Source organism: Nicotiana tabacum, chromosome 23, assembly GCF_000715075.1.
Source record: "Nicotiana tabacum cultivar K326 chromosome 23, ASM71507v2, whole genome shotgun sequence".
Lineage (NCBI taxonomy): Eukaryota > Viridiplantae > Streptophyta > Magnoliopsida > Solanales > Solanaceae > Nicotiana > Nicotiana tabacum.
The window spans coordinates 118,011,631-118,019,886 of record NC_134102.1 but is presented as its reverse complement, the minus strand read 5'-3'; the positions used below and the strand labels follow the sequence as shown (position 1 = coordinate 118,019,886).

Genomic DNA, 8,256 nt, shown 5'->3' with positions numbered 1-8,256 from the left:
TATTTTCACTAAGTCTCTTATTGGTTCTCGTATTAGTTACATGTGTAACAAGTTCGGTACATATGATGTGTATGCACCGGCTTGAGGGGGAGTGCTAGTTTACAGATATGTATAGTGTAGTCTTGTCCCACATTGGAAGATGAGTAATATCTCCTTGCAGTGTACAGCTATAAATAGGGACCTCTTGTATTGTATTTATCATCCAATATCAATAACATATTTTCTCCCGTGCCTTCTCACAGTGTTGAATGCGGCTTTTGGATAAAAAATTAAACTGGATTTGAAACGTGCAGATGCTGAATAGAGTCAAGTAATTCTTACATTCTACTACAATATCTATTATATACATCCTTCAAATTAATTTTTTAAGTGCAAATCATAATCTATCATACAGAATTTGGCTATGTAATAGCACTAAAGGTCAGCTTGATCACCATAGGCTCAACATGCTACATTAACTAAATGACTTGATCTGATAGTTTATTTCGATTTCTCTAAGTTTGTACACAAACATTATGGTTACTATTTCTTCCTCGCTGTGCTAGTTTTCAAGTATATATTAAGTCACACAAAAACACCAAGACTATCTCTTGGCTTTTCGTCATTATAAAAAGTTTCTTCGAATGTACTTTACATATGTATAGTAGCCAGTCATTGTCGTGTTCTATAACTCTGCTTGTTTAATGTTATTTGAGTTACTTAGAGAAGTTTATTTTTCATTATGTGAAGGAAATACTTAAACTATACAAGATGCATATATGCCTACCTTCGTTTCTATAGAAGAATCCGGTGCATCTATTCCTTTAACAAGAATCATGGACGTTGCTTTCTTTTGGGCTATGGCTGCTTCTGGATTATTTTAGCTTCAAACATGGTTGTCCAATGCGAATAACTGGTAATTTACGCTGAGAGTGGCTGTGTTCATTATCTGAAGCTCTTTTTGACTGCTTCTGAAGTATAATTATAGTCTCGTGAGACACTTCAAAGATTAGTTGAAAGCTACAATATATCAATGAAGATTTGAGCTGTAAGTTGGATGAGTTCTTGAATGCAACTTGATTTGGTGCAACTTAGACTATCTTTTTGGCGCGCAATTGAATCATAAAACTGAAATTTCATGTGGAAGAATTCTATATGATATAAGAGTTTGAAGAGAGATTTTTGTTAGACTTGAAATGACATTTGATTCAAATGGTTTAATTTCTTCTTAGGTTGTTGACACTTTGTAACGATGGATTAGAATTTGTATATGTTTATTGTGGATTTAATGAAGTACATTATGATTTTAAGGAAGAATACTAGCATGTTTTATTACAATTTATTGTATATTTATTAAATTTTTCGGCTATAACAAAAGCCAGAGAAGACATAAATAAAGGCTAATATAAGAGTGGTTTTATTAGCCATTACATTTGCCGCTAAAACAAGTCCCATTTACCAGCATATAATTGGTCTTTACTGACAATAATAAAGGCTGTTGAATGTACAAGGTAGCACGTTTCTTACGGAGTTTTAATGGCCATTTTAATTGCCACTAAAAAGGTAAGGACTTTTAGCGGCCATAATTGATATCTTTACCAGCACTCTGTAGAATTGCTGCTAAAGCCTTTAGCGATCCTGCACTCAACGGCAAATTAACAATTGTCGGTAAAGGTTTTAGCGGCAATATTTAGTGCCGCTAAAGAGGAAATGTATTGCCACTAAAAACTTTTTTTTAGCACAAGTACAGAGTAATTCTCCACCAAAGCTCGGACAAATGTGAGGAAATTATCTAGTATTTTTGCCTCCACTAACATTGAACTTGAGTCCTCAACATCAATGAGATTATGAAATGAAAAATGATGACTTTCCCGTATTTATTTGTATCCTACCAAGACAATGACTCAAGAACTCATTATTTGTTTTTTCATCAAATCTAACAATGTTCAATTGTTTAAAAGAAACATTAAACATATTGATACCGTAAAATGCACTAAATCAACAATTGTCAAAACACAGTTGGAACAACTAGCAATTACACCATAAAAATATTAAGAAGTCCAAACATAGTGCTAATGGAAAATGAAGCCCTAAGGTGGATTGATATACCTAAGGGTACAATTATAATTTTGATAAAGTTATTAAATTATCGGCTAAATCGTTAATAAAATTAGGCAAACCGAGACCCGAACTGATAATCTAATTGTCAAATAACACAAAATTGTTACCTAATCATTAGCTCAATAACCCGATATTAATAATCCAATAAACTTTTATCAATTTCGGACTATCGATTTTATCCGATATATGTCCAGCCTTAGAGCAGAGATCCCGATGGAAATATTCAAAAAAAATAACACAGTTCTACATTTAGAAACAAGTAACTTAGCATTTCTTGTCTCTCTTAATGAAAAGCTATAATAATCACATGTTTAGGGCCATAAATCTCAAATTTTAAATCTATGATTTCGATAATTTCATATTTTTCTTAAACTCCATCCCAATTCAAACCGTCACATAAAGTAAAACAGAGTGGGTAGTAGATTAACTAATCAAAACAGGACAAGCATGAGTTGGCGGTGCATGTGGCACTGTAGTACGTGTTGTGGGAGGATTTAACCAAAACGGGCTCACAGTACAGTGGATTAAGGAAAACTAAGAAACTAAAGCAATACAAAGATAAGGCACAAAAACGGACCCCAATAAAACAAAGGCCGGAACAAGAAAGGCATTAAATGCGAATAAATTTACTTTTTCGCCCATTCAAGCCAAAGTGCACACATGAATAGTAACAACGTGTGAGATCAATACCGTACACTTAGCTTTCTCCGGAAACTCTGAAAAAACGAGTCACGTCTTTGGTAATGTTCGTTGCTAAAGTATAAGTCATATCTGATAGAGAAAAGAATGGGCACATAGCCACATAGTATTATTAGAGTTGTAAGACAAATAAAAAGGACTTCACCAACATGCATGTGCGTTAATATAAGAATGGTGGGACTAAAGAATGTAAGGTCAAAGCAAAGGCATGTGAATTTGCATACAAAATTACAAATACAAGGGAAAAAGTATAGTTTATGTGGCAAGTGAGATGTTAGTCTTATGTTTCATAATAGAATTGAGATGACATATTGAACCATTCACGGCTTATCTGTTGGGTACATAATGTGGACTTTGAGGGAATGGTGACGAACATGGGAATAATTGATTTAATTCTGCAGAGAGAATTCATTTTCAATATAAAAAACAAATTGTTTTTCTCTAATCTATCTCACCCCCACGTGCAGTGATTGCATAGATGTAATTGCATCTCACCCATCAAATTAATAGAACTCATCCCAATTCCATTTCCTCAATCTTGTTTTCTTTTGCTACTTTGCATCTACAAAATAAATGGCCAAATGTGGCATTCTTGCACTGCATTTCATAATTGGCTTCTTTAGCCTCTTCTTCAATGCAAATGCTTTCACGGCTTCTGGATGGATGAAAGCTCATGCCACCTTTTATGGTTGGGCTGATGCTTCTGGCACAATGGGTAAGTACCAATATTTTCCAAACAAACTACTGAACTTTTATCATGTTATATCAACTACGTGCATTGAACCAAACTAGTTCAGGTCGACTATATGAATGTAGTTTGACTTGTATTCGACAGGGTATGGAACTAGAAGTGCAGCATTGAGCACTGCACTGTTCAACAGTGGAAGATCTTGTGGGCAATGCTACAAGATCATCTGTGATTTCTACGCAGAATTGCGATGGTGCAAGAAGGGAGTATCTGTTACCATCACTGCTACAAACTTTTGCCCACCAAATTATGCCCTTCCTAGCAACAATGGAGGCTGGTCGTCAACATTTTGATATGGCTCAACCTGCTTGGGAAAAGATTGCCATTTACAGAGGTGGCATTGTTCCTGTAATCTACAAAAGGTAGAGTGAAGTTTTCATTAAATGAATAGTTTTGCTTGGTTTAAGGTTCTTGCTTGAACAATAACAGTACTAAAATGAGTCTAACATCTATACACGGACAGCTAAAAGAATTTTTACACTATCAAATCACATATTCATGTGTACATCCAAGTAAGGCTTTTGCGCTCCCAAAATTTGGGGGCTCCATTTTTTAAAAATAATAGATTTATAGGTATTTAAAAAAAAAATATTAAGCACTTTTCGTATAAAAATAAAGTTTTTCTATAGCAGTTGCCTCGAAGAAAAGAAAATTTCAAGATTATAGTTGATAAAATCTTACCTAAGATTAACAATGTCTCGAGATAGATTATATTTGTTGGCTATATTATCAATTGAAAATAAATTATTAGAGGAAACCGATTATAAAAAAATTAGGTCACACGTATGTTTGAGCCACCCCTGATTCATGTAACTATCCATAAAAGTAGAATAGTAACTGAGAAAATCAGGCAGCTACAATTAAAATTCTTTTTCTACGTATACAAGTTAAATTATGTATCATTCAATGACCTAATAAATAAGTAACTTATTAGGTCGACTATGGAAAAGATTCTTGGCAGTTAATATAAAGTGATTAAGGAAGTAGACAGTTTTTTTGGAGCAGGGTTCCTTCGAAGAAGCATGGTGGAGTCAGATTTACAATCAATGGAAGGGACTATTTTGAGAGCAATGTAGGAGGGGCTGGATCTGTTCGATCTGTCGAAATCAAAGGCTCAAGAACAAACTGGATGACAATGTATAACAACTGGGGAGCCAATTTTCAATCCACTGCTTATCTCAATGGGCAATCTCTGTCCTAAACATCGTTCCAGCCAATTGGCGATATGGGCAGACAGTTCTCATCAAGCAAAAACAATTTTAGAGTTCTTGTGTTCATAGGCAGTGGTGTGCTTAGACATTTTATCAATTTAACCGTTCCTACTCAACCACATATATATTACCAATTGGAAAGACTCACAGTCTCAAATCTATTAAAATAAAAGAAGGTCCCCACAATTCTTAAATCCTAAAAGCATATATAAGAAGCTTAAACATTTGTGACTTGAAGTTAGGGTTTTGGCCAGAACTGCAAACACGGACCTAATTTCAAGTCAAAGCACACAAAGAAATCATAATTGAAGCTTCACCCGTTCAACTCTATGGTCTCAATAGCCAATTTGCAATTCTAACCTCATAAATTCAATTAAAATACTGAAAAACCAAAACATCAACAAAATCCGCAGCAAGACGCAATCAAAATTCACTCAGCGACATTACACATATTTAAGTATAGAAAAAGCAGAAGAAGGCAAGCGGGGAAGCCAGAAACATACTTTAAGCAGAACAACAACAACAACCCAGTATAATTCCACTAGTGGGGTCTGGGGAGGTTAGTGTGTATGCAGACCTTACCTCTACCCTGGGGTAGAGAGGCTGTTTCTGTTGCGGAAGCCAAATGTATATAGTGTGAATCAGTCACAACTACTATACCAAAAATTATAACAACCACTAAATAATAAATAAGACAATAAGACAACAATAAAAGAACACCAGAATTTACGAGGTTCGGCCAATTATGCCTACTTCCTCGGACACAATCAATATTTTATTCCACTCCAAAATTACAAGTGAAATAATACTAAAGAGAGAAGATACAAATGCCTTAAAAAGATATTAAAAAAAAAAAGGCAAATAAGAGGTGTATTTCAATCCTAAACATTAGGCCTCCTTTTATAGGGTGAAATTCTCATTCAAAATTGTCATCTACCGATGTGGGACTTTTGACAATTTCAACAAATCTCCACCTTGGCAAAATTCAACATCTTCAATTTTCTCTCAATAACAAATTTTGGTTGTGTCTTCATCTTCAATCTTTAGTGTTCAACAATGTTGATCAAATCCAAACAATGTTGAAACTTGACCGCAGTCACCACTTTTGTCAGTATATCAGCAGGGTTCTCCGTAGTATGAATTTTCTTCACCGTGACTCTACCTTCTTCTATGATTTCTCGTACGAAATGATACCGAACATCAATGTGCTTCGTCCTTGCATGATAAACTTGGTTCTTCGCTAATTGAATAGCACTTTGACTATCACAAAAAATTATAATATTTTTTTGTTCAATACCAAGCTCCTTTAGCAACCCCTGAAGCCAAATTGCCTCATTCACAGCCTCTGTAATAGCCATGTACTCTGCCTCTGTTGTAGACAAAGCAACTGTTGACTACAAAGTAGACTTCCAACTAACTTGTGCCTTTGCAAAAGTAAACACATAACCAGTAGTTGACCTTTGTTTGTCCAGATCACCTGCAAAATCTGAGTCACAATATCCAACTACAAACCGATTGCCTTCCTGCTCAAAAACTAACCCAACATCTACAGTTTTGTGAATATACCGTAGAATCCATTTCACAGCTTGTCAATGCTCCTTTCCTGGATTATGCATATATCTGCTAATAACTCCAACGGCTTGTGAAATGTCAGGTCTCGTACAAACCATTGCATACATCAAGCTACCAACAGCATTTGCGTATGGTACCCTTGACATATACTCCTGTTCAGTTTCATCCTTTGGCGACATAGTAGTACTTAGCTTAAAATGAGGAGCAAGTGGCGTACTAATTGGCTTAGTCTTCTTATCTATGCCAAAACGTTGTAGTACTCTCTTCAAATATTCTTTCTGAGATAAACAGAGTTTCTTTGAACGTCTATCTCTTATTATCTACATGCCAAGAATTTTCTTTGCCTCACCCAGATCCTTCATCTCGAACTCCTCCTTCAGTTGAATCTTCAACTTATCAATTTCTTCCGAATTCTTGGAAGTTATCAACATATCATCAACATATAGGAGAAAATATACAAAGGAACCATCATTAAGTTTGCGCAAATACACACAATGATCGTATTTGCTTCTCTTGTACCCTTGCCGTAATATAAACTTGTCAAATCGCTTGTACCATTGTCTAGAAGATTGTTTCAATCCGTACAATGATTTTTCAAGTTTGCATACCATATTTTATTTTCCAGCAACTTTGAATCCTTCTGGCTGAGTCATGTAGATTTCCTCCTCCAAGTTTCCATGTAAAAACGCAATTTTTACATCCATCTGAACTAGTTCCAAATCCAACTGTGCTACCAAAGCCAACATAATTCTAATGGAGGAATGTTTTACAACTGGAGAAAATACTTCATTGTAATCAATTCCCTCCTTTTGAGCATATCCTTTGGCCACCAATCTTGCTTTGTAGCGAACATCTTCTTGGTTAGGAAATCCTTCTTTATTTGCAAATACCCATTTGCACCCAATTGCTTTCTTTTCCTTCGGGAGATTGGCCAGTTTCCATGTATGATTCTGATGAAGGGACTGCATTTCTTCATTCATGGCAATCCTCCACTTATCTTCTTCTGAACTTTGGATTGCGTCTTTATAAGTGGTAGGAACACCATCAGCTACAATTGAGGTTGCACAAGCAACCGTCTCTATGAGACGAACAGGTTTCGTTATTGTCCTTTTTGGCCTGCTGGTTGCTATTGATTCAAGTTGTTGTCGAGGTTCCTGAGTTGGAATCTCCCTCTCTACTGGCTCTTCTTCCAGAGGGTAATCTTCATGAGTTTCCTCCTCTGCTTCTTATGTAGGAAAAATAAATTTTCCCTCAAACTCCACCTGCTTTGATGCACCACCAGTTTGTTTAACATCTTCAACTGTCACATTATCTGTTATGGTAGATTCATCAAAGGTAACATCTCTGCTGAATATAATATTCCTTGTCTCTAGAAACCATAAGCGGTATCCTTTGACTCCAGAAGTAATCCCCATAAATATAGCCTTCTTTGCTCTCGGATCCAATTTTGACTCTTTCACATGATAGTATGCAATTGAGCCAAACACGTGCAAAGAGTCATAATCTACAGCAGATTTTCCATACCATTTTTCAAATGGTGTCTTGCCATCAATAGCAGCAGATAGTTTCGCCCATGAAGTTTCTTGGAATTCGAGCAATCTTTCCTTCAACTTTCGGGAGGCGCTAGAGCTCCGTATATTCAAACCCTTTATGAACGCCTCCACTGCACACTCAATTGGTACAGCCGGTAGCAGCATATCCTCTTTCTGGAACCGGGTCACAAATTCTCGCAGCAATTTGGACTCGCCTTGTGTAATCCTTAATATGTTCGCCTTCCTGGCTTAGAACTTCCTTGCCCCGGCATGGGCCTTAATGAATGACATCTCAAAAGAGTCATCTGAATGCTCGGGTAAGAGTGAATACCATGTCAAGGCCCCCTTTGTGAGGGTTTCACCAAACTTTCTTCGGTAAAACCGATTCGATCTT

At 36.1% G+C, this 8,256-nt stretch overlaps 1 pseudogene; it reads left to right on the top strand.

The window, feature by feature from the left end:
- Window positions 1-3,170: 3,170 nt before the first annotated feature.
- On the top strand, window positions 3,171-4,911 carry LOC107770373 (expansin-A1-like; annotated as a pseudogene).
- Window positions 4,912-8,256: the final 3,345 nt, after the last annotated feature.